Raw genomic sequence first — 23,930 nt, 5'->3', positions numbered from 1 at the left:
GTAAAATATTGGAATGAACTGAAGTCAAAATTTGGGCCCATATCTTTTGAAGATACTAAGGCTTATAAAAATTCTGAGTAGAACTAAATCAATATGCCTCTCACTCAACATATTTGAAATCAAATTCATCTTCTCCACCAATTCAGTCCCCCTGTCCTTACCACCATTTTCTTTCAAATTCCTCTCCCAGTCATCCCGGTTCAGAATTTGAGTCATCTCCCTTGCTTCCTACCTCCTATTTTACTTCATGATATGTCATATATCTTGTTCTCTCAGAAACCTCATAATTTTTCAATCCAATAGCATTTATCCAGTCCCTGTCCCCTTTGATCTACACTACTTCCCACCCCTACTTCATGTATACTTTCTTTCTCTTTCTTCAGCTTCCTTGTCACTACTGTCTCCCACTTATCTCTTCCTGTCTGTTTTAGAAAATCCAGTCTCCTTTGCTAGTTTAATATCCATATCTTACCCCTTTATTATGAGTGTACCTAATAGCTCTGTCCCAGGGCCTCTTCTCTTCTGATTCTATATCTTTCCTTTGATGATGGATTTCATCTGCCCCCATGGATTCAATCTTTACCTCTATGCAAATGAGATCCAAGTCTCTTTATAATCTCAATCTAATTCCTAACTCTCTCTTGAACTCTAGTCCCATATCTCCATCTACCTACTGAACACCTCTTCCTGGAGGTCCATTCACAATCCCAATTCAACTTGCCTAACCTGGAACTCATCAGACTTTTCTTTTGTTCTGGACCTATCATTTAATTAGCATGGTGAACTCCTTCCACTGGTAGATAAGCAACTTATCTGTAATCATGCTCTTGAACAATTACTTGCCAAGGGAACTGGAGGTTTCAGCCCCTTGCTCATGGTAACATAGCTAATTTATGTCAGAATCAGGAGTTGAATGCAGGTCTTCCTGACTCCAAGGCCAGCCTTTCAAACTCATCCTTCCTCTCAAATCTGCCGCTGTAATCAACTTTACTATCCCTTTTGATGGCATCACTGCCTTCCCAGTCACCCAGTTCTGAAACGTTAGGATCATCTTTATTTTTTCCCTCTCTCTCATGGTACCTTTCCTATATACAATCTCTTGCCACATTCTACTTGATGTTATGTCCAAGACAGCCATGCCATTCTCAGTATTGGGTTCCTTCTTTCCACTCACACTGTCACTGCTCTGCATCAGGCCCTTATCTCCACTTACTAGGATTATTGTGATAGTCTACAAAATAGGCGTCAGGCTCCTCCCTCACCAATCCAGCCCGTACATAACTGTAAAAATAGCATTTCTAAGGCACAGGTCTACTCGTGTCATTTCTCTGCTCAGAAACCTTTGATGACTTCTGTAGATTGCTTCTAGATTAAAATATAAACTCATCACATTTATGGCATTTTACAATCTGGCTCTGACCTACATGTTCAGACTTTTTCCATATTATTCTCCTTCACATACTAGACATTCCAGTCAAATGTTCTGTTTCCTCAAACCAACCATGTCATTTCCTACTTCCATTCATTTGTAGCAACCTCACACCTGGAATTCTTCTTATTCTTCACTTTTCACAATCATGCTTTAAGATTTATCTGTAATGCAGTCCTTTCTGATTCACTCAATTGGAAGTTTCCCTCCCTCCTCAAATATTACTGTAGTGCCTTGTCTAGATAGCATTTCTAGAATCCATCACTCCCTATTTTTTATTATACTCTTATGTGAACGTGTTGTATCCTTCTTCCCTCAGTAGAAGGCAAAATACTTGAGGGCAGAACTATTTCCTTTTGTCTTTGCATCTCTAGCACTTAGGACAGTGCCCATCATGAGCCAGCTGAAGAAAAAGGAAATTAGACGTTCACATTGATTCACTACTAAAGGAGCCAGGAGTTAGTTCAGCCATTCTGGAAGGCTATTTGCAAATATGCAGTAAAAAGTTAATACATTGTTTATGTTTTTTGACCCAGAGATTCCACATCTGTCACATAGTAATAGTAGAGTTATTGATAATGATCATTCATTATTTCAGGCTAGAGTCTGGATTTGTGATTTCATTAGTCTAGAGCAAAGGTTCCCAAGTTTTCTTAGCTCATAGCATCCTTAATGTCTCAATAAATTTTCCATAGTACTTCTAGACCAAAAGAAATACCTAGCAGTTTTGAAAAACTCCTACCAAAGTAGATCAACACCTTCTCCGAAATTTATAATCTTAGACTAATATAGAAATGTTTTACATGATTGCATATGTACAAGCTATATCAAATTGTTTACCATCTCAGGGAGGAAGAAGAGGAAAAAAAGGAAGGGAGAAGAAATTGGAACTCAAAATCTTATCTAAAAATGAATGTTGAAATTTATAATCTTAGAGAATTACCTAAAACAGAAGTGTCAAACCAGGGCCTTCAAGCAGCCAGATTAATATATAATTGGGAAATGTTTAACAAAATAAATAAAAATACAGTACACCATAGATAATATCAATTTGTGGTTTTCCAAGTCCATATGCAGCCCACAGGGATCTGTTTCTATTTGAGTTTGACAACACTAGTCTAAAGCACTGACCGGATCGGTGACTTGCCTAGGGTCACAAGCCAGTATGTGTCAGGAGCAGGACCTGGCCAGCATTCAGTCTACTACACATGCTGTCTCTCTGGTTCACAATTACAAACTGAAAATGAAATTTGTCTTCAGTGATTAGGGAATGGATAAAGACACGGTAGTCTTGATTGTAATAGAATATTTCTGTGCTGTAAAGAAAGAGGAATATGAAACATTCAAAGAACGTGGGAAGACTTGTATGAAGTAAAGGCAGAGTAAATAGAGCAGAGCCAAAGGAATAATGGGCATGGTAACTACAACAGTATAAATTAATGTCAACATGGAGAGGAAATAAAACTCTGATCAAACACAACAGTGCTAGTGCCATGCTGTTAGAGTTAAAAGTTCACATCTCTTCTGCCCGGTAACAATCAATGAATTTTTTCAAAGAATGTACTTTGTGCAGGGATTTGTTCCAGTGTTTATTGGCATTGACTGTTGTGTTAAAACAAAATATGTCAATACTTTAAAGAAAAAAAGAGAAAATTTAACAGGAGGAAGCAAACAAGAAGTCAGTATACTATGGCTACCTCTGAGTTTCAGTATTAGCTCAAAGAACCATTACAAAGGGTGAAAATGTTCCCATTTTCACTAGTTATTATACCTCACTTCTTCCCCTCACCCCATGCTGTGTTGTGTTCCCATAGTATTTTATAATAAGATACTTTTAAACCCAGAATAGTGTCTAAAGTGCTGTTATTAGGGACCGAGAAAACCTCTGAGATGGAGGAAACCCTACAGTTTTCTCAGGAGACCAAAGTTTCAGAGAACAGAGCTGCCCAATCTTGGTATGACTCACCTCCTCCCAGTGCTGGTCCTCGTGCCACTGCCCAGGCTACCCTGCTGGTCCTGAACCAATCTTTCTGAACCCATTGTTTTCCTTTCCACATCACCTCCAATTGAGATGACCAGTTTGTCTCACATTTCTAGTGTGTACTATTTGTGACCTTGCAGGTAAAAAAAGTTCACTTTTCCATGAGCCCTAAATCCACCTCCCTCACCCACAGCCTGAAAGCCTGGACTCACATACTCAAGGATCTGCTTCCTCAGTCAAGGAACTGCACTGTATCTAGAAGAAAAAAAAACACCTCATACAGAAACACACTTCAAAAAAATCAATGTACTAAGTTCAAGCTCAAACTCTAGAGGGAATTACCTGCAAAACTTCCACCAGTGTAGTCTCCCAGAGGAGAAGAGCACAGGAAATTCTCTAGTTCCTCTTGTATTAGCTACCCAGAATCACAGAATCTCAGAGCTGGAGTGGACTTCAAAAGCCAACTAGCCAAGCGTTCTTCACCTTTTTTTTGTGACATGGACTGCTTTGGCAATCTGGTGAAGCTTATAGCCCCCTTCTCTTCTAGGAGAGTAACGTTTTTAAATGCATAAAATTAAATATATTGATCTGTATCATACAGCTTGCCTTCTCAAGGAGGAAAAAAGGGAGGGAGAGAGAATTTATAACTCTGAATTTTAAGTAAGAAACAAATGTTAAAAATTGTTTTGACATGTAATTGGAAAAAAATATTAAAAACAAAAAATAAAACATATTGCATTACATTGAAATATATCAACTATTATTATGAAAATATTAAAAACAAGTTCATGGACTAGTCCAGGGGTGGGGAACCTGTAGCCTTGAGGCCACATGTGGCCTTCTACATCCTTGGGTTTGGCCCTTTGACTAAGACCAAAGTACCCCTGGTAGTCTAACCCATCCCTGAACAAGAATCTACCCTACAATATCCCTTACAACTAGTCATGAAGCCTCCATTTGGAGATCTTCAATAAGGAAGAATCTGTGTCCTTCCGGGACATCCTAAGAGGGGCTACTTTTAGATATTTCTAAAATATCTAAAAAGTACTGTACCACTTATCTGCCCCTTCTCTACAACTTCTACCCATTGCACCTAATTCTGACCTCTAGGATTAAGCAGAAAAGTCTAATCTCTCTCTCTCTCTCTCTCTCTCTCTCTCTCTCTCTCTCTCTCTCTCTCCCTCTCTCTCTCTCTCTCTCTCTCTCCCTCCCTCTCCTCTCTCTCTCTCTCTCTCTCTCTCTCTCTCTCCCTCTCTTTCTCATGACAGCCCTTGAGATATTCAAAGACATGCTATCATTGCCTCCAGCACGAGTTTTTTTTCCTAAGGTCAACATCCTTAGTTCCTTCAACTGATCTTTATAAGTGGCATGATTATTAAACTCTGGAGAATCCTGGTTAGAAAGAACAGCAGTGTCCCAGAAGCTATATGCCACATAATAGGTGTTCTCAAATTTGTGCACATTTAGAGGCTATCTTGATACTGGAGATCAAGGAGTTGGGATTGGGAGAAATTAGTCTCTAGGTGTGGAAAAGAAAGGCTCATGGATGAAAACTAATAGTGAAGATGATAGAGTAGGTTCCGGGTTCCAAGAACAGAAGAGTGAACAAGAAGGAGTGAGGGAAGAGCCAATAGATGGGCATCAGCATAGCTCTGAGTATGAAGGAGAGAAGGAATAAGGAAGAGAGAGAAAGGGAAATAAGAAGGAAAAAAGTGTCGTTCCAGGAGTTGAAGCATTGTGGAGGGCAGGGAATATAAGTCCTGATTGAAGGGTATAGAGAAAGAATAAGTGCTTGGGTGAGGGCATAGATGGTATTTCTCTCTGGTTGTGTGGGCTCTGGGACCTAACACCCTTCTTGGTGACCATCTTGGCTTTGGGAGAAATAAGGAATCTGATCAGATTTGACCCACGCAAATTGCACATTTCTGAGCTCCTTATAGTCTCTGCACAGGAAGAGAATTCCTAGGGAGGAGAGGAAGGATGAAATTGTAGTTTTAAAGTTTGCAAAATATTTTACACACAGTATCTCATTTGATTTTCACATTAATACTATTAGATAGGTACCATAGACATTTCTATACTCATTTTACAGATGAAGAAACAGGTTCAGAGAGGTGACTAGCTCACAAAGTTAGTACATGAGATGAGATTTGAACCAAGGTCCCTCCTGACTTCAAGGCCTGCACTTTCTCAACTGCCCTTCTGCCTCTCTGAATTTTATATTTCCTCCAGCCTTCTACATAATAATTTATGCAAATTAGGTACCTAACAAACAGTTGCTTATTGTATTTTTATATCACTCTTGGTCCATGTGTAGACAGTGCACACAAAGCAGACTTGGTCATCAGCATGTCAGGGATAGCCTATTGCTCACTATAATATTTTGCCATAACTTGGTCTATTTACCCATTGTCATTCTGAGAGGTCACTAGGTACTGATTCCTGCTGGACTATGACTGTATGTTTAGGAGGAGGAATCAGGATGCTTATTCTCTTGTTCTATTTCTAGCATCAGTTCTTATGTAGGGTGGCTCTTCCATGTTTTGCTCACAGGCTTCGTTTCTGAGAAAAGCAAAGAGGAGGAGGTGCTTTTTGGTGATATAAAAGGTAATCCATAACCCAGATATCATTGAAGGCTGCCCACAAATGGAACGGAGAAATAAAATTCATGGGTGTCTGTTGGAAGGCTTCCTCCACCATCTGTCCAAATTCTTTTTGATCTTCTCAAAGAACCAACCTGAAGAAGGGGCATCAAAGCTCACTGTTCTGACCAAATAAAGACAGCTCTAGCTTTGGGACCAACTTTTACAGCTGATGGGGACCAAACTAAGATGCCAGGTCAAAAGTATCAATTATCTTAACTCTTAAAGGATTTAAACGTTTTTTAAGCCACTTATTTCTAAATTCCTCTTTGGCATCTAGTGATGTCACCCCTTCCCCCACTCCCCCGTGACCCAGGCTAGACACACACACTCAACTTCCTCTTTCTTGATCATCTCCTACAAACAATCTATCATCAAGGCTCTTGATTCCTTCCTCACAATGTCTGTCCCCTTCCCTCCTTTATTTCAATTGTCACCTCCACCAACCATGCTCAGGACCTTGTGATACCACCCAAATAACTGGAATAATTTCCTAGACCACAGGATCATAGATTTAGAGCTAATAGGTGTTAGAAATCATCTCATCCAAGCCTCCATTTATATTTATGGAGAAAATGGAAGAGAAAGGGAAGTGACTCATCCAAGGTTACCAAGGTAGCAAGAGGCAGTGCCTTGGTTTGAACTCAAGTTGCATGACTCCAAAATCTATCATCTCATGCCCTGATCATGTAACCTGCCCAGACATTCTCCTTGCCACCATCCAGTCTTTGGGCTCTCTAATCTATTCTATATACAACTGCTAGGATAATCTTCTTTAATCATCATTTCCCTCCTTCTCACAAACCTATAGAAATAGAATGGTCTGCCTGGCTTCCCATCCCTGCTTCCTTCTAATTCCAGAAATTTTTACCTACTTAACTCAACCAACAGATTCAGCTGCATCTCCACTCTGGGATATTGGCTAGTCCAATGTGGCTGGATAGAAGTATACATGAATGAGAGCAGTAATAGAAGCCAAAAGATAAGGAGATACGAGGGTAGAGAAGGCCTTGAATGCCAGGCTTAAATGTTATCTTTGACCCTCCCCTTTCCCTAACTTTCTACATACAACCAGCATGTAAAGTCTCATCAATTGCAAGATCCTATCAATTCTGCCAGTGTAATAGCTTTCTAATTGGCTCCTGACTATCTATTCCTAGAGGGGTGGTAACCCCTCTAGACTCTGAGGACCTCCCCGCTGCAACAACCTCCTCACTAATCTTTTTACCTCTAATCTCTGCCCACACCAATTCATCCTGTCTTTTGCTGTCAAATCACTGATCATAGCTCAGAACATGCCTGTCCTCTACTCAAAGCCCTCCAATTGTTCCAGAACAAAATTCTAAATATTTATCCTAGCATTCAAAGTCCTCTACCACCTCATGCCTCCCTACATTCTTCTTAATTTATACCACTTCCCTCCATATTGGCAACACTCTAGTCAAAATGGAATGCTTGATGTCTGTTGTATGCTTACGGTGCTTTCCCACTTCCATTCTTTTATCCATACTCCGCTTTATGCCAGAGATGGCTTCACTGCTCCTCTCCACTTAGCTCTATCTTTCGGAATCCTAGCTGTCCTTCAGGACCCAACTCAAAAGCCACCTCTTGCATAATGTCTTTCCAATCCTCCAGTTGGATATGTGATTTCCTTTCATGGAGATCACACATCACTTTGTGCTTCTTTTACTCTTTTATCACGTTCCATTTTAATTATTGCATAGTCATTACACACTACTGTATATGTATATGGGAGAGAGAGAACACCTCTAGGAGACTGTGTCTCTTCTGATTAAACCCAGTTCATTGTTCATTTACGATACCTGTCCAAAATTAATGTACTGATGGGCTAATCAAGTGCTTGTCAGAATTAGGGCAATCTACACTTTTCATTTACTTTGTTTTTCCATTATGCACCGCCTGGACCATCTCTTTCAAGAAGCAATCGCCATGGATGCTCTAAAATATTCATTGACTTGATGCTATCAATCAATTAATCATTCAGCCTACATTTTGAAAATGTTTTCTATATGACACACACACTAGGCTCTAGGGACTCAAAGATAAATATAAAACAGTCCCTGTCCTCAAGGAGTTTACATTATGTCAGTACAATGTCATCTATGAGCTTGAGCATCTAGAGAACTTTGCCATCAAGAGACAGTACATTTTCTAGTTGAAACTGGACAGGACATCCTGGTAACACCTTTGGAGAACCTACATCTCCCTCAGTGAGTCAAAATCTCCTTTATTGTTGATGATTAATGGAGCCTTGAATAAGGTTGTCTTTATCTTTGAATTTGTCATGGAATCTTAAAGATTTTAATATATGTAGGAAAGTACCTCATTTCATATGAACCTTTAAGATTGCACTTATATCCACCAAGTTAAGTGATTTGGGGGGATAATCAACAAAAAATAGACATAAACAGATCTTTTATTCTCGCTATTTCTTAATCACTTATGTGACTATAAAAGTATAAATACTAATCTGCTACAGAGAATAATTTGCAAGAGCCCATATGCTCTGTTCTCATGTTTTCATCAAGGATATCATCAGTGTATCTATAGATCATTCTCATACATATTTTATAGAAATTAATATGCAAGATTTCTTGAAACATGTCACAATGGGGTAATTTTGTTGTCAGTCCTCTGAATAGTAACCAAGAGGCAGCATGGCAGAGTGGCTCCAAGCCCTGCCTCTGACACATTGTGACTGTGTGACTGGGCAAGTCCCTTAACCTCTCACTGCTCTAGGCAACTCTCTAAGACTCTAAGAGGCAAGAGAAGGGGCCAACCTGAACTGATAAAGGGCATTCCTCACTGAGAGCTCCTTACACCAAATGAAATCACTGGTCCAATCCCTATCCCTGAATATTAATATCATAAAATAGAGAAGGCAGACCCAAACAAATTATCAAGGAAAAATTTTTAAAAAGCAAATCTTTTCGTCCTGTATTCTCTTCTAGTTCTGCCTGAAGTTCTGCCACCTTTGCCTCTTTAGAAATGTCAGCTAGTAATTGGCAATTTTGGCACCAACGACCAGCAACAACCTGAAATCATCTTCAAATTAACCCAGTAGTGACATGGGACATTATCTAATTGGGAAATCAAAATGCAAACATAACAAATTTTAAAATGGAACCATTATTTAAAAATCATTGTTTAAAATATTTGCACTCTCAAAGTTTCAGGACTCTGCTCTGATCATTGGACCCAATTTATAGCTCTGCCAAATGGTAACTTAAAAATGCCATCTAAATAGGGAACCAACCTAATCTGATATTCTTATTTGGCTCTACAATAACAAGATTTCAGGTGAAATGATATTATACAGGTACTTAGCCCCATAGGAATAATATTATGCCGGAATTTTATTTTTGCATCAATATTAATTGGAGATATTGGTCTTTAGTTCTCTCACTTTGCTTTATCTCTCTCTAGTTGAGGTATTATTGGGACCTTACTTGTCTCATGAAAGGAGTTTAGTTGACATTTTCATTCCTTATTTTTGAGAATAATTTGTGTGGCATTGCTGTCTGTGTATCTCATAGACTTGACCTGTAAATCTGTCTGGATTCTTTTGGGGTTTTTTTTGGAGGGGGGTTGTTTTTTATGGCCTGTTCGGTTTCATTTTCTGATATTTAATTTTCACAATCTCCATTTTTACGTCCTGCTAATTTGAGTGTCTTATCCTTCCATAGGGAATTATCCATTTCTTTTCAATTCTCAGTTTTGCTAGTGCATAACTGTGCCTGAAATAGTAGATAGAGAGCTGGCCTTGGAGTTAGAGAGACCTGGGTAGGAGTCCTGCCTTCAATCAGACTGCAAGACCCTGAGCAATTCTCTGAGCCAGTAAACACACCCCTCCCCAGATAACTCTTTAAGACTCTTAAATTCCAGAAAAGGTGCTGGTCTACATTGGTGATGAAAGTTCCTTACCAGGAATATCCTACACCAGTGAAATTAAATAATAAATTTAGTAAATTCTGAAAATCATTTTTTAATTTATTCTCTTTTGTCATTTTTTAAAAAATTTAGTAAATTGATTTTCCTCTTTCTTTTCTGATCAGTTTAGCTAAATGCATATTTGGTTCTGTTAGTCTTGTCAAAGAACCAGCTTTTTATTTGATCATTTCTATTGTTCTTTTTGTTTTCCATTTCATATATTTTCCTTCCAATTTTCAAGATTTCCACTTTTGTGCTTATTTGATATTTGTTGATTTGGGAATGCTTGAAGTGGATGAATAGCCAGATAATGATACCATTGGGTTTTGTGACATCACAGTGGGGCTTGGTTAAAATTTATGATTATTATTATTGGGTAATGACATTGATCAAGGTAACTTTGTACCTGTACTATCGTGACATTTAGTATACTACTCATGCCATGGTTGGTCTTATATTACCACACTTTTCCTTTACTTCTAAACTGGGAGCAGTCAATCCTAAGGGTGCAATTTAAACTTCTCCAAACATACTTAGTGCCATACTTAAAGAGGAGTTTCAACATTCAGATTATACTACATTGGTCTACGGTCAACTCAAGTCTTGAGTCTAAGAAGAGAGGAAACAGTAGAGGAAGAAGGGAAAACTCTTCCAATGTAGGAAATGGTCATGGCCATTTTTGTCCAAAATAAATACACAGAGGTGAAAAGCATGTGTGTGTGTGTGTGTGTGTGTGTGTGTGTGTGTGTGTGTACACACATGTGTGCGCGTATGCATGCGCAGGCACGATATTTAGAGGCACAGGCAAGAAAGAAATTTGTACCTCTTTCTTCATTCTCCAAGAGTTATCTCATTCAATTACTATCTATAAAGATGATGTCTTCAATTTATTTTCTTTGCAGATGATGTCACCCCCACAGGGGAAAGAACTTACCTTGCAATGATGGGAACTTAGCTGCAGCATTCAGTCAAAGTTGTGAAGAATGGTGTCTTTACAACCTAAGAGTACAGCTGTTGAACTTTTAAAACAGGAAGAAGGTAGTTGGCAATAGTAACTAAGCCAAACCTCCCCCCCGCAAAGTGTTTCCTCCACATCATAGTTGCTGAGCATTCTCCATTTTTGTCTCTCTGCACACTCTTCGTGACCTCACCATCTCCCATGAATTTAATTTTGATTTCTACATAGATGATTTCCAGATGTTATTCTTTTTCCTGAGTTCCAGTCCACATCACCAACTCACTACTGGATATTTCCTAGTGGGTATCCCATAGTCATCTCAAATCCAACAAGTCCAAAACAAAATTTAGATTTCCTCTAAACCCATCCTTTCTTCCTAACTTCCCTGTTTCTGTTAAGGGGACCACCGTCTTTCCAGTCACCCAGATTCACAACTTCAGAATCATCTCTGACTCCTCACCCTCACCTCCATATCCAATCTAGTCAAGTTTACCTTCACAGCTTTTCTTCTAACCATTCATTTCTCTGTTCTCCCATGCCCATCACTTTTATCAGCTCTGACCTGAACTACTGTAGTGGCCTCTAGTCATCCTGCCTCAAATCCTCTCCTCTCCAATCCTTCCTCCACAGAGCTGCCCAATAGATCTTCCTAAAGCACAAGTCTGACCGCACCATTCCCTTGCTCAAAGAACACCAGTGGTTCCCTATTATCTCTAGGATGAATTGAAACTCCTCTGTCTGGCATTTAAAGCCCTCCCCAAACTGTTATACATCATTCCCTTTCATATACTCTAAGGACTAGCCAATCTGACCTAATCACTTTGGCTCTCATCGATTGGACAATAATAGGTCCCAGTCCAAGCCTCACTTGGTCCTTCTTTGGGCCCTGACGGCTTAGAGTGAATGTAAATAGCAATTGCTTCCGTTTTGGCCAGAAATCCTGAGGGTCTTCCCTTCTCATATTGATTTTTTTTTCTTCTAGGTAAAAAAAAGGCCATTCTTTGCCTCATTTCTTACCTAGCCTTAATCACTAAATGGGCATTGCCTCAGCCAAACTGAGACCTGGGAAAGACCTTAATTTAAAAAGGACAAAGTCTCCCACTGCATCTGGGGCCATCTCTAGGCGTCCTGATCTATATCTCACCACTGGGCCCAGATGACTCCAAAGGAAAAAGTGAGTCTGGGGACCTTGCACAGCCGTCCCTCACTTAAATCCAATTCACTTGCAAGTCATGGCATCACCTCACTGATGTCATGGTCCTCTTCAAGAATAAACAACAACACATACACTATGCCATTATCTGTCCCCATGCCTTTGAACATCCTGTTCCCCATCCCTGGGAAGTATTCCCTCCTCATTTCTACCTTTAAACTTCCCAGTCTCCCTTGATGGAGAAGGACATGGTAAACCCCTCCAGTATCTTTGCCAAGAAAACCCCAAATGGGGTCATGGAGAGTTGGGCATGACTGAAAAACAGCTGAACAACAACTCCTTCAGAGCTCAGTTCAAATGAAACTTCCAACTTTAGGTCTTTCCTAATCCACCCAGCAGCAGCTGCCCATGCCCCTCCATTACCTTGTACATGTGTCATCTCCCCCAGTAGAATAAGGAGCGTTTGTATTTTGCCTTTGTGTTCCCACTACCAAGCACATTATCTGACACATAATAGGCACTTAAATGCTTGTTGAGGGCGAAGGAAATGCAAGAGGACTGCAACAATGTCATTTTCATAAACCCCTTTAAGAGGAAAAAAAAGACAGCTAGTAGCTATAGTTATTTTGTTGCTAATCAATAAGCAATTACTATTGGCAGGACCCCACCCCCATACCTGACGTGGTGTGTCTTACACGACAGGCAGGAGGCAGACTCAATGACCCTGTGACACAGATTTGTCGTTGCCAAGAACTTGCTCTTTGTTCAAGCAAGTTGAAGCACTTCTGCATCATGACCTGGTGCACAGGAACCCCAAGCCCCTAGGAGAATGCTTAGTGGGCAAGAGAAATTCACTCAGAGACAGCAGGAGAAAGAACTGAGCAGACTTCATCCCTGCAGCAGCACCCCTCCGCCACAGTGAGGCCCCAGTCTCACATTCCTGACGCATTCCCTCCTCCCAACACAGCACAGTCATATGCTCATATGCTCAAGTCCAAAGCCGCAAAAGCCAGCAGTCAAAACTCTGTGAGCAGCCACAGCATGGGAGACTGGAGGGCTAGAGCTGCTAATGAGGGGCTTGACTATTCACCAGCTCAGCTGTGCTGCCCACCTGACTTGCCAACAGTTATGCAAAAGTTGCCATATTAAATGCCGTGGGGTTTTTAAAAGTTGTGCAAAACATGGTTCCTACCTTTAAGCAGCTTAAAATGTGGCTGGGAAGGCTCATATCTGGTCCTGATCTGAGGGAATTGGACTGAGCAATCCAGCTGCCAGGGGGAAAGGACAGCTGATATATTAGCCTGGGTCAAGTCTGTGAGAGTTAAATTCAATCAGTCAGTGAATAAATTGGTGCTAAAATGACTAAAGGTGCATGAGGACGTGGGACCTCAGCTCAGGTCATTCCACTGGGCATTTAAGGTGAGGCAAACAGCAGAAAGGCAAAAGCAAAACCAGGGCTATGGGTCAAAACCAAGGTCAGCAAGGGAGCAGGCAAATGGAGGTGGGGAGTAGAGGTTGCATCTATACCAATACAAATTTTGATGGGTCCACTACCTGAAAAGGGCAGATAGATGGCACTGTGAATTGAGTGTCAGTCCTGGAGTCAGTAATTTAAATCCTGCCTCAGACACTATGTGACCCTGGGCAAGCTCTTTAACCCTGTTTGCCTCAGTTTCCTTATTTGTAAAATGAGCTGAAGAAGGAAACAGCAAACCACTCAAGTATCTTTGTCAAAAAAAAACCTTAAATGGAGTCACAGAGGGTCACAACTGAAATGACTCAGCAACAATAGCTGTAGATGCAGAAAGTACAAGGGACTGTACTGAATATACTGACCCTAGGATCTGATTGATTCCTGATATGGTTTTATTTTCTTACGCTTTGCCTTTTTTTCCTAAAAAGAAAAAAAAAGTATTTCTGTAGATGGAAGGTTAAGGGAACAAATAAGGGTTAGAGTGCTGGGCCTTAAGTCAGGAAGACTCCTCTTCTTGAGTTCAAATCCTGCCTCAGACACTTACTAACTGTGTGATCCCAGCAAGTCACTTAACCCTGTTTGCCTCAGTTTTTTCACCTGTAAAATGAGCTGGAGAAGGAAATGGCAAACCTCTCTAGTATCTCTGTCAAGAAAACCCAAAATGGGGTCATAAAGTATAAGACATGACTGAAAAATGACTGAACAACAACAAAACCTACCCTGAAAGGTGCCACGGTAGGCTGGAGAAAGTATGGCAGCCCTATCTTCCTTCAAATATCCCTTCACATTCTAGCTATATGCGACTCTCATACAAATCACAAATGCATGAAGATTTATTGTATAATCAAAGAACTTTTAAATTGATTTTATTAATGTTATTTGTTAATCAAGGACTATTTTTTATTTGCTATTTATTTCAATTATTTGTTGCATAATCAAATTTGTTATGTAATTCAGATTTCACTTCTAAACCTCACTACCTTTGTAATATTGGGTAACTGACTTAACCTCCCTGGGCCTCAATAAAGGAAGGGATTTGGACTAGGCAGCCTTTGAGGTCCTTTGTAACTCTAGATCTATGATGCTAAATAGTTTGTCCATTTTATTAACATTCTCTAACACCGAGCACTATTGCTAGGGGGGTTACAAAAAGGCAAAACACAATCCTTGCCTTCAAGGAGATTACAATCTAATTTAAGGCAGAAATACAAGAAATATCACAAGGCAACATACAATTATTGCCAAATAAATGGCTTGGTTGAAGCAATAGGAAAATGTTCTGGATTTGGAGTGAGCAGATATTGGTTGGAGTTCCTCACTGTCCCCTGTGTGACACTGGACAAACCATTAAGTGTCTCTTGGACTCAATTTCTTCAACTATAAAAATAGGATATTGGGCTAGATGACTTCCAAAGTCTTTTCGGCTCTAAATCTATCATGTTATAACTGTAGGTGTTGGAAGTGTAAAGAAAGAAGAGATTACCGCAGACTAGAGTGGCCTGGCAAGGGCTGATTCATAAAGGAAGTAAGATTTGAGCTGCATACCACTGTCAGATTAATATCACTGAAATACTTCAAAACTTTCTGTGGCTCCCCACTTCCTAAATGTCTAAATTCCTTAGTCTGGTGACCAAAGCCTCCCTCAGTCTCCTATCTTCTCAGTACCACCTCTGGCTCTTCCCTACAAGAATTTTTCACTGCAACCTACCTAGCCTACTCAGGGTCCCCCAAACACACCTAGGACTTTCCAGACTCCAAGTCTTCATTCCATTTCCTAAACCTGGAATGTAGATCTTTCCTCTTCATTGTTTCTATTACTGACAAGATTCCAGCCTGAGTCCTTTTAGACCAGCCACTGCAAATCACATTCAAATGTGTTTTCCCAGAACTATCTATGTGACCTCAATCCCAATGAGGCACCTCAAATCTTTGAAAATAAAAAGCGCTTAACAATGAGATCAGCAGTCATGAGTAGTAGAAGGCACACCTCAGGATGCCTTTGGCAAAGTTTATATTGATCTCATAAAATCAACTTTATGAGTACATTGCAAATCTATGATGATTAGAAAGATTTTTCATACTATTCTCCAACCTTTAAAAGCCTAGAAAATGCACTCAAGTTTGTATCTATTTCTTGGGCCTTATGTAATTCCGCTAACAAGCTAGCAGTGATATACATATCCTTTTATTAATAGTTAAAGTAACATGAGTCATTATATGCCTGGAACATGTACTCCACACTGACAACACTGATGGGCCAAAGGAAAAGCCACCACATTTTGAAAGAAGACAATTCAGAATTCGTAAATATTTTCTTTCCCACTTCCCTTCTCCCCACCAAAAAAGAAAATATATATCCACATATATTTCCATATACATACATATATGCATATTATATATATATATATATTATATATGAATATATACTATATGTGCAAATATATAGATTTAGAATCTATAGGTATAGAGTCTACATCTATCTATCTAATGCTCCATATGTATGTATGTATGTATGTATGTATGAAAAAGGTTCCAAAATGACCCACTTTTGGAGTCCTGGGCCTCTGCATGCTCAAACCAACCCAAACCTATCCACTGAGAGCCTGCTCTGTGCCAGGCCCTCCCTGGTGCCAGATGGGAGAGTGGACAGAGCTCTGGAATAGAAGTCAGGGAGATAAGAATTCAAATCCTGCCTCAGACACTTTCTTACTGCTTTACCCTGGGCAAGTCACTTAACCTCTCTCAGCCTCAGTTTCCTCATCTGCGTATGGGATAACAACAGCTCCTACCTGACAGCATTGTTGTGAGGATCAAAAGAGATAATAAATGTAAAGCACTTTCCTGGTGGTAGTGGTTTTCAGTCATATCTGACTCTTTGTGACCCCATTTGGGGTTTTCTTGGCAAATTTACTGGAGTGGTTTGCCATTTCCTTCCCTAGCTCATTTTATAGATGAGGAAACTGCGGCAAACAAGGTTAAATGACTTGCCCAGGATCGCTCAGCTAGTGTCTGAGGCCAAATTTGAATTCAGGGAGATGAATCTACCTGATTCGTTTGCAAAACTGAAAATACTGTGTAAATATTAGCTATTATTATTATTAGCTTTTGATCATCAAGAAAAATTACAAGGGGGCAGCTAGATGATACAGTAGACAGAGCTCTGGCCTTGGAGTTAGGAGAACCTGAGTATTCAAATCTGGCCTCAGACACTTGACACTTACCACGTGTGTGACCCTGAGTAAGTCACTGAACCCTGACTGCCTCACCAAAAAAAATTTTTTAAAGCCAAAAATAAAAAAGAATGGCAGGACAGTTTTGGATGGCTAGGTAGTACAGCCCTGGAGTCAGGGGACCTGAGTTCAAATCTGACCTCAGACACTTACTAGCTGTGTGACCCTGGGCAAGTCACTTAATCCCAATTGCGAAAGAAAGAAAGAAAGAGAGGAAGGAAGGAAGGAAGGAAGGAAGGAAGGAAGGAAGGAAGGAAGGAAGGAAGGAAGGAAGGAAGAAAGGAAGGAAGGAAGGAAAGAAAAGAGAGAGAGAGAGAGAGAGAGAGAAAGATTGCAGCCAGGGAGCCAGCCGAAAGGGATCTGAGTTGTAGGTACAAAATGATCATTGTACATATGTATGTACATATGTGTATGTGTGTGTGTGTGTATATATGTTTATCTATATATGTATGTATGTATGTATATATGTATGAAACCAAGGCCCTGAGAGGTTAATGGACTTATCTAATGTCACCTGTGTGGTAGGATTCAAACCTAGAGCCCCCGGATCCAAATGCAGTGTTAATTCCCCCACATCACAGGCCTTCTTTTATTCATTTAATGCTGCACCCCAGTTAAAAAGAGAAAATTAAGATGAGAGTAAGGCCTTATGGCAGGAGAAAATAACTGGATTACCTCCCGGTTTGTCTGGCTATTAAGATCATTCTAGGCTGATTCAGATGGTCACAAAGCCTGTCCATAGTCAATGATACAGAAGCATCTTCTTGGACTTGCAGCAGAACATTAGTTTTTAAGTTCCAAAAACATTAAAGAATTTAATTTCTTTTAAAATGAAAGTGATAATGAATGAAGTAATAATCGAAGTGTAAGTTAAAATTTTTTTATGGTCTTCAGCTTCAATTTCTAGGAAAATGTAACAGATACAGTGAGAAAAGTTGATTGGTTTTTCTTTTTCACTTTGGATAAGATATTTTTTTCTGAATACAAAGGACACAGTCATCCAGTGAAACAAATTATTTTTTTAAAGTAAACATTCATTCCACCTGCATTTATTAAGGGCTTACTATGTGCCAAATACTGGGGATCCAGAGACAGAGACAAAGCAGTCCGGGCCCTCAAAGAGCTTGCATTCTCCTGGGCAGGGGGAGGGGCAACCCTATGTACACAGATCAGTCAGTGCAAAAGAAATAAGAAGTTATTTTGTCAGGGAGATGTTTAGGAAATGAGGGGAAACTTGAAGTCTACCTCTGTCATCTTTTGATCTTTATACCCCTAAAGTGCCTGACATGTTAGTGGGTGCTTAAAAATGCTTTCTGTTGAATAAGCAGAGCCTTGAAGGAAGCTAGGAAATCTAAGAGGCAGAAGTGCATTCTAAGCATAGGGAGCAACTGCAAAATGAACCTGCATCAGGACACCAGGTGGAGAGAGTACTGCATTGGGAGTCAGAAGACATGGGCTCAAATTTCACCTCTGCTCCTCACTAACCAGAAAATCATGCAACTTTCCTGGGCCTTAGTTTCCTCATCTGTAAAAGCAGGGAGTTGTACTATATGATTTCTAAGGTCCCTTCTAGCTCCAAATCTATGATCCAATCCAGCCAGTTGTGCCTCAGTGAAGAGTTTTATTCATGAATTTATTATCGCTACAACCTAAGAGTGAGAAAAACCAATTAAAAAAAAACATCAGCCCACTCTGGAATGGCTGACAACCATTAAGGCTAAGAATATCCATATTCTGGGATTTCCAGCTGAGGAGAGAAGAACAGGCCTCACTGTATTTAGAGCTAAAATTCTTCAATGGCGACTAAACAGTATTATAGCGGGGGAACTGTTCTACACTTGTCACTTCTGTCAAGTTTCCATGAGTGTTAAGAGTTGTTACTAAGCAACTGTGAGTGCAATTCCATCTGAATAAAGTATGTTATGTTGGGCTCTTTTAAAATAAGTCTATGAGTCAGGAGTAGACTATCCCCTGCTCTCCTGCTGGTTTGACATTTCACAGGATCATAGGATTTGGAGAGGGGAGGGATTTTAGAAATGCTCTTCTTCTACCAACCCCCTCATTTTACAGATGTAAAATCTGAGTGCATAGAAAGGGAAATGGTTTGCAAAAAGTTGTCTAGGTCAGTCAAAGAAATGGAGTCAGGATGTCAGCCTGTGGCCTCAGTGGAGATTAAAACCAAATATTTATATAATTGAGGTCTAACCAGTCTACAATATAGCAATATACTTTCTGTTTTTCTCTCTCTCCATATATACATATATATGTATTATATTATATATATATACATACACACACATATATATACACATATATGTATGTATATGTATGTGTAGGTATATATGTATGTGCATGTACATATGTATACGCATATGTGTATGTATATCTATATGTGTATGTATTATGTATATGTATCCTAGGCAGCTGGGTGGTGCAGTGGATAGAGTGCTGGGCCCGAAGTCAGGAAGTCCTGAGTTTAAAACTGTCCTCTGATACTTACTAGCTGTGTGACCCTGGGCAAAATAAATAAATAAATAAATAAATAAATAAATAAATAAATAAATAAATAAATAAATAAATAAATAATAAATAAATAAATAAATAAATAAATAAATAAATGGACAAACAAACAAACAAACAAATAAATAAATAGATAGATAGATAGATAGATAAATAAATAAATAGGAAAGAAATCACTGTTTGCCTCAGTTTCCCCATCTGTAAAATGAGCTGGAGAAAGAAATGGCAATCCACTGTGGTGGTCACTCTTGTGACCTCAAATGGGGTCACAAAGAATCAACTCAAGAACAACAACAACAACAATATATTTCCCACTATTCCTCAGTGGACCTCTGGTGATTCATCTTGTCTAGTCTGTAACAACCAAAGAAACCTCGAATTGTGGCCAGTTTTGAAGAGTCTTACCTCTTTTTTAGGGGACCAGAAATCCAGCTAAGTCGCAATGAGTGCAAATAATGAATCTCATGAAATGATCACATGTATTCAAATTCGAAGTCATAATTATGTAAAATATCATCATTGGTTCCAGCCGTATAGAAATATGTAGTGAGTGCTCAAAAAATTCAACCACTTCATGGGATTCATTATTATATTATTATTATTATTATTATTATTATTATTATATTCACTATATCACACTAATTGGGTCCTAGCTACAACTAGCATATGGGGGAAAACCTCTTTTTCCATAGTTGTTTTTTCTTTTAAAATAAAGTAAAATAAGGATCATAGACCTAGAAGTTATCTCTTTAACTCCCTCATTTTACAGTTGAGGAAACTGAGTCAAAGAGATGTTGAATGACTTGCTAACATCACATAGGTAGTAGGTAGCTGAGGCAAGATTCAACTTCAGGCTCCATGTTTCCATGTTCAGTGTGCCTTCCACTGCACCATACTGTCTCCTTGGGTCATATTTCTATTGATGCCTGCTTAGAAGATTACAAATGTACAAAATATAGCATAGAAGTGGTGTCCAATTGACTGCTCCTATTAGGAGGCTAGGTTTGGTTCAGAAGGTGACATTTGAGCAGTATATAGCGGGAGTAGGGGTAGATAGCAGTAGCCTGGTCTAAGGTGACTCAAAGGGCAATGCTTCCAGAAAACTGAACCAGGCTCAAAAGAGTTTCACTGGAAGCCCAGGGTGCTATTCACCATGAGAAGATACCTACCCTTTGTAACAATCTTAGTTTTGTGTGGTACACTGGATGGGAGAAGTAGCCACAAGTCGTGAGGTTAGATTGGACCCTGGTCCAACAACAACCACTGTGTTACTTTTTATTTTTAAGTATTTCTTTGGTGTAGTTTGCCTTCGTTCCCAAAACAAATGTTACCAACGATCCCAAGTGCAGCCTGGTATCTAATCCACCACAATTATTCTATACTAGGGTAATATTTGTCCTAGAAAGTTCAGTCAACTGAAGAAGGAAAAAAAAAGCAAGCCCTTGATGGTTACAGTTACCAACAAATCCTCACACATTCCTTGATGGATCATCTGGATAATAACTTGTTAACACCCCTAACCTCGTGGTTTCTGCAAGTATAATACTTGAAAATGTCTTTCTTAAGTGCCTAGATAAAAGTCTTACTGTTTCCAAAATCCCATCCCTCCTTCACTTTTGAACAGTTTCTATAACCCTGGGTGTTATTCTATTCTTTTCTAGGAAAGCTACTTTCCCCCTCCCACATGTCCTTAAAAATTCATTGACATTTGGAGCCTCAAAAGCCTGCCTCTCCAGTGATTATTCACAAAGCTCAGTCATAGAATCAGCATTAACAGCATTCTCTCCTCTTTCCTCTCCAAAGAAGCTGTCATAGTACTTTTTATCCCTGTTCTCTACCTCTCACCCCTGGGTTTTATTTTACTCTAATCAATGGCATTCCCTGTCTTATAGGAATCAAGAGGAAGTTTTGGTCTCATCAGTTTGTGAACTGAATTAGCAATAGCATTAGCCACTGCCAGAGGCAAACAAAACTGTAGAGGATGATCACAAACTCACACATACAGAGCTAGAAAGAACCTTTGAGGGCAGTTAGCCCAACTCCTTCCTTTTACAAATGAAGAGACAGATCCAGAAGGGTTATGTAACTTGCACAAAGTCATACAAGTAGTAAAAGAAGAGAGATGATCTGAACCCAGATCCACAAACTCCAAATGTAGCTCTCTTTCCATAGTGCTAGACCCTATCCCCATAAATAATCCCTACAAAGAATTAAAAATATAAATAAAATAAATTTATAATCCCAATAAATCTACCTTATATTTATATATATTCCCTATGATCCTAGGTTAGAGAAGGACACCAAAGATACAGAAGAAAACCAGAAAAAGCATCAGTAGAAATGTAAATCAAACTCCTACAGACATGCCTGACCAGTCGATACAATACTTTGACTTTTGCCTCTGTGGTACCTTGGTTACCAGGAAAGGAAGGAAGGAAGGAAGGAAGGAAGGAAGGAAGGAAGGAAGGAAGGAAGGAAGGAAGGAAGGAAGGAAGGAAGGAAGAAAGGTAGGCAGGCAGGCACATAGTAGGTGCTCAATAAATATTGATTGAAATAATAACCAAAAAATCATCCAAGGAGGGATTAATGCATTTATTTTGCTCATTGGAGGCTGCATGGTACAGTAGAAAGTCAGTTAATAAAAAGCAAGAATTTATCAAGCACCTAACATGTGCCAGACTCTGTACAAAGAACTGGGGATAAGGAAAAGAAAGGAAGGAAGAAAGGAAAGAAGAAAAAGAAGGAAGGAAGGAAGGAAGGGAGGGAGGGAGGGAGGGAGGAAGGGAGAGAGGGAGAGAGGGAGAAAGGAAGGGAGGAAGGAAGAAAGGAAGAAGGGAGAAAGGAAGGAAGGAAGGAAGGAAGGAAGGAAGGAAGGAAGGAAGGAAGGAAGGAAGGAAGGAAGGAAGGAAGGAAGGAAGGAAGGAAAGAAGGGAGGAAGGAAGCAAGCAAGCAGGGAAGGAAGGAAAAAGAAAAAGAGGGGAGGAGGTAGGTGAAACATGAAAATTTTGGTAGCCAGTGACCAGAAGCAATTCCAAGGTTCTGTTGGTTCACTTTTAATTCTCTTGAGAAACTATGGTGAGATAATTCTGATTCACATAGACAAGATAATGGTTGATAGACTGGGCCCCTTACTTCCAGAGGAAGAACTAAGGGATGCATAGGCAGAAACAGCTTAGAATGACAATTTAGAATGACTTTTTAGTTTATAAAGGCCTAAGACACAAAAGCATTTTGACCAATCCCTATATTTATCCTTGTGTGACTTACTCATGATTATTATAATCAGAAATGCCTGGGATTTACTCATCCTACGATGAATTTGTAAATAATAACAATAATAAAATCCAGCTCCCCTTATCTCCTTCAGTATGAAACCCCACTGCCCTTTAACACCTCCTAGGCAATGATGCCATCAGGACACATCCATGTTCAATATCATTTGTCCATTAAATCAGTTTGTCAATTATCAATACATCCTACGGTTAGTTCAGATGAATGTGAGACTCTTTTTCTCTGCTCCTTGAGACCCCACACTGGACTAATAAACAGGGCCACTAAAAATGCAGTCCAAAAATAATTTTTGCATGAACTTGACTCCTCTGCCTTTTTAAAAAAATCCAAGATCTACCATTAATGCTCAGTATCTTATCCCTTGCCCACAAAAGAGAATATCTGAGAAAACTGATGCCAAATTCTATGCAGTGGTTACCAGGAAAGGGAGAGATATATAGGATGAGACAAACATTTTGTGACACAGCCAATATGGGAATTTGTTTTACTTGACTTTGCAAATTTGTTAGAAGGTTTTTGTTTTTCTTTTCAAAGGTGAGGGGAGGTGAGAAAGAAAAAAAAACACAAATGCTTATTAATGGAAAAAATTAATTTTAAAATATGGTTACCAGGAAAGTTAACCCCCCCAGGAACCAAGATAGTGCTTCCATTTACACTTTCCCTCTAAAAATTATTATTCTTTATTATTATTTGTAAAAGATCTTTGGGTTTGAAGTAAAAATGTTGACTCTTGGCTCCCTAATGTGAGATGCAAGACTTGTGAAATCAAACAAAACTTTGTAGAAATGCACATACATTTTCATTTACCAATGTGCTGTCATATCATCAAGGCAAAAGGCATTTGTTCAACAAACAATTACCTCTGGGAAGAAAGAACTTAAGTATAATTGATTTTCTAACTGTTCTTTTCTACTCCACAATGTAGTTTGCTGGCTCTAACATAAACTAAGCAAAAACCTAACATCTGTGGATAAAATAAAATGCTTCTAGCATGGCCAATAACTGTTGTATTTATGCTGAACCGCTGACTGCAAAGAAGAACGGGAAGGAAGGTTATGCTGAGAAAGCTGTCCCTTTGGAGCACCCCCCAAATCTGCTCAGTAGCTATTCTGATTCAAAGTTGGCAGTCACTGCAGACAGGCCTCTGGTCTGCTCATACTTTGACATGACCTTGAAGCTGAATCAAATGCTTACAAAAAATATATGGTGACATTCACTTAGCTTTTGCATTCTCTAATACAAATTGAACCAAGAATGGGAAGCCAGCCAAAAGTGAGGTGAATGTTCTTAGGATCCAAGCA

General features: G+C 39.4%; 1 protein-coding gene across 1 annotated transcript in view; it reads right to left on the bottom strand.

The window, feature by feature from the left end:
- CMYA5 (cardiomyopathy associated 5) overlaps positions 1 to 23,930 on the bottom strand; it is a 116,955-nt gene that overhangs the window by 77,699 nt on the left and 15,326 nt on the right. The gene's annotated exons all lie outside the window — the stretch shown is intronic.

This window comes from Phascolarctos cinereus, unplaced genomic scaffold (assembly GCF_003287225.1).
Source record: "Phascolarctos cinereus isolate Bilbo 61053 unplaced genomic scaffold, phaCin_HiC Scaffold_4;HRSCAF=312, whole genome shotgun sequence".
Classification (NCBI taxonomy): domain Eukaryota; kingdom Metazoa; phylum Chordata; class Mammalia; order Diprotodontia; family Phascolarctidae; genus Phascolarctos; species Phascolarctos cinereus.
Note: the sequence above shows the minus strand (reverse complement) of the source record. Positions and strands in the feature narration are given on the sequence as shown.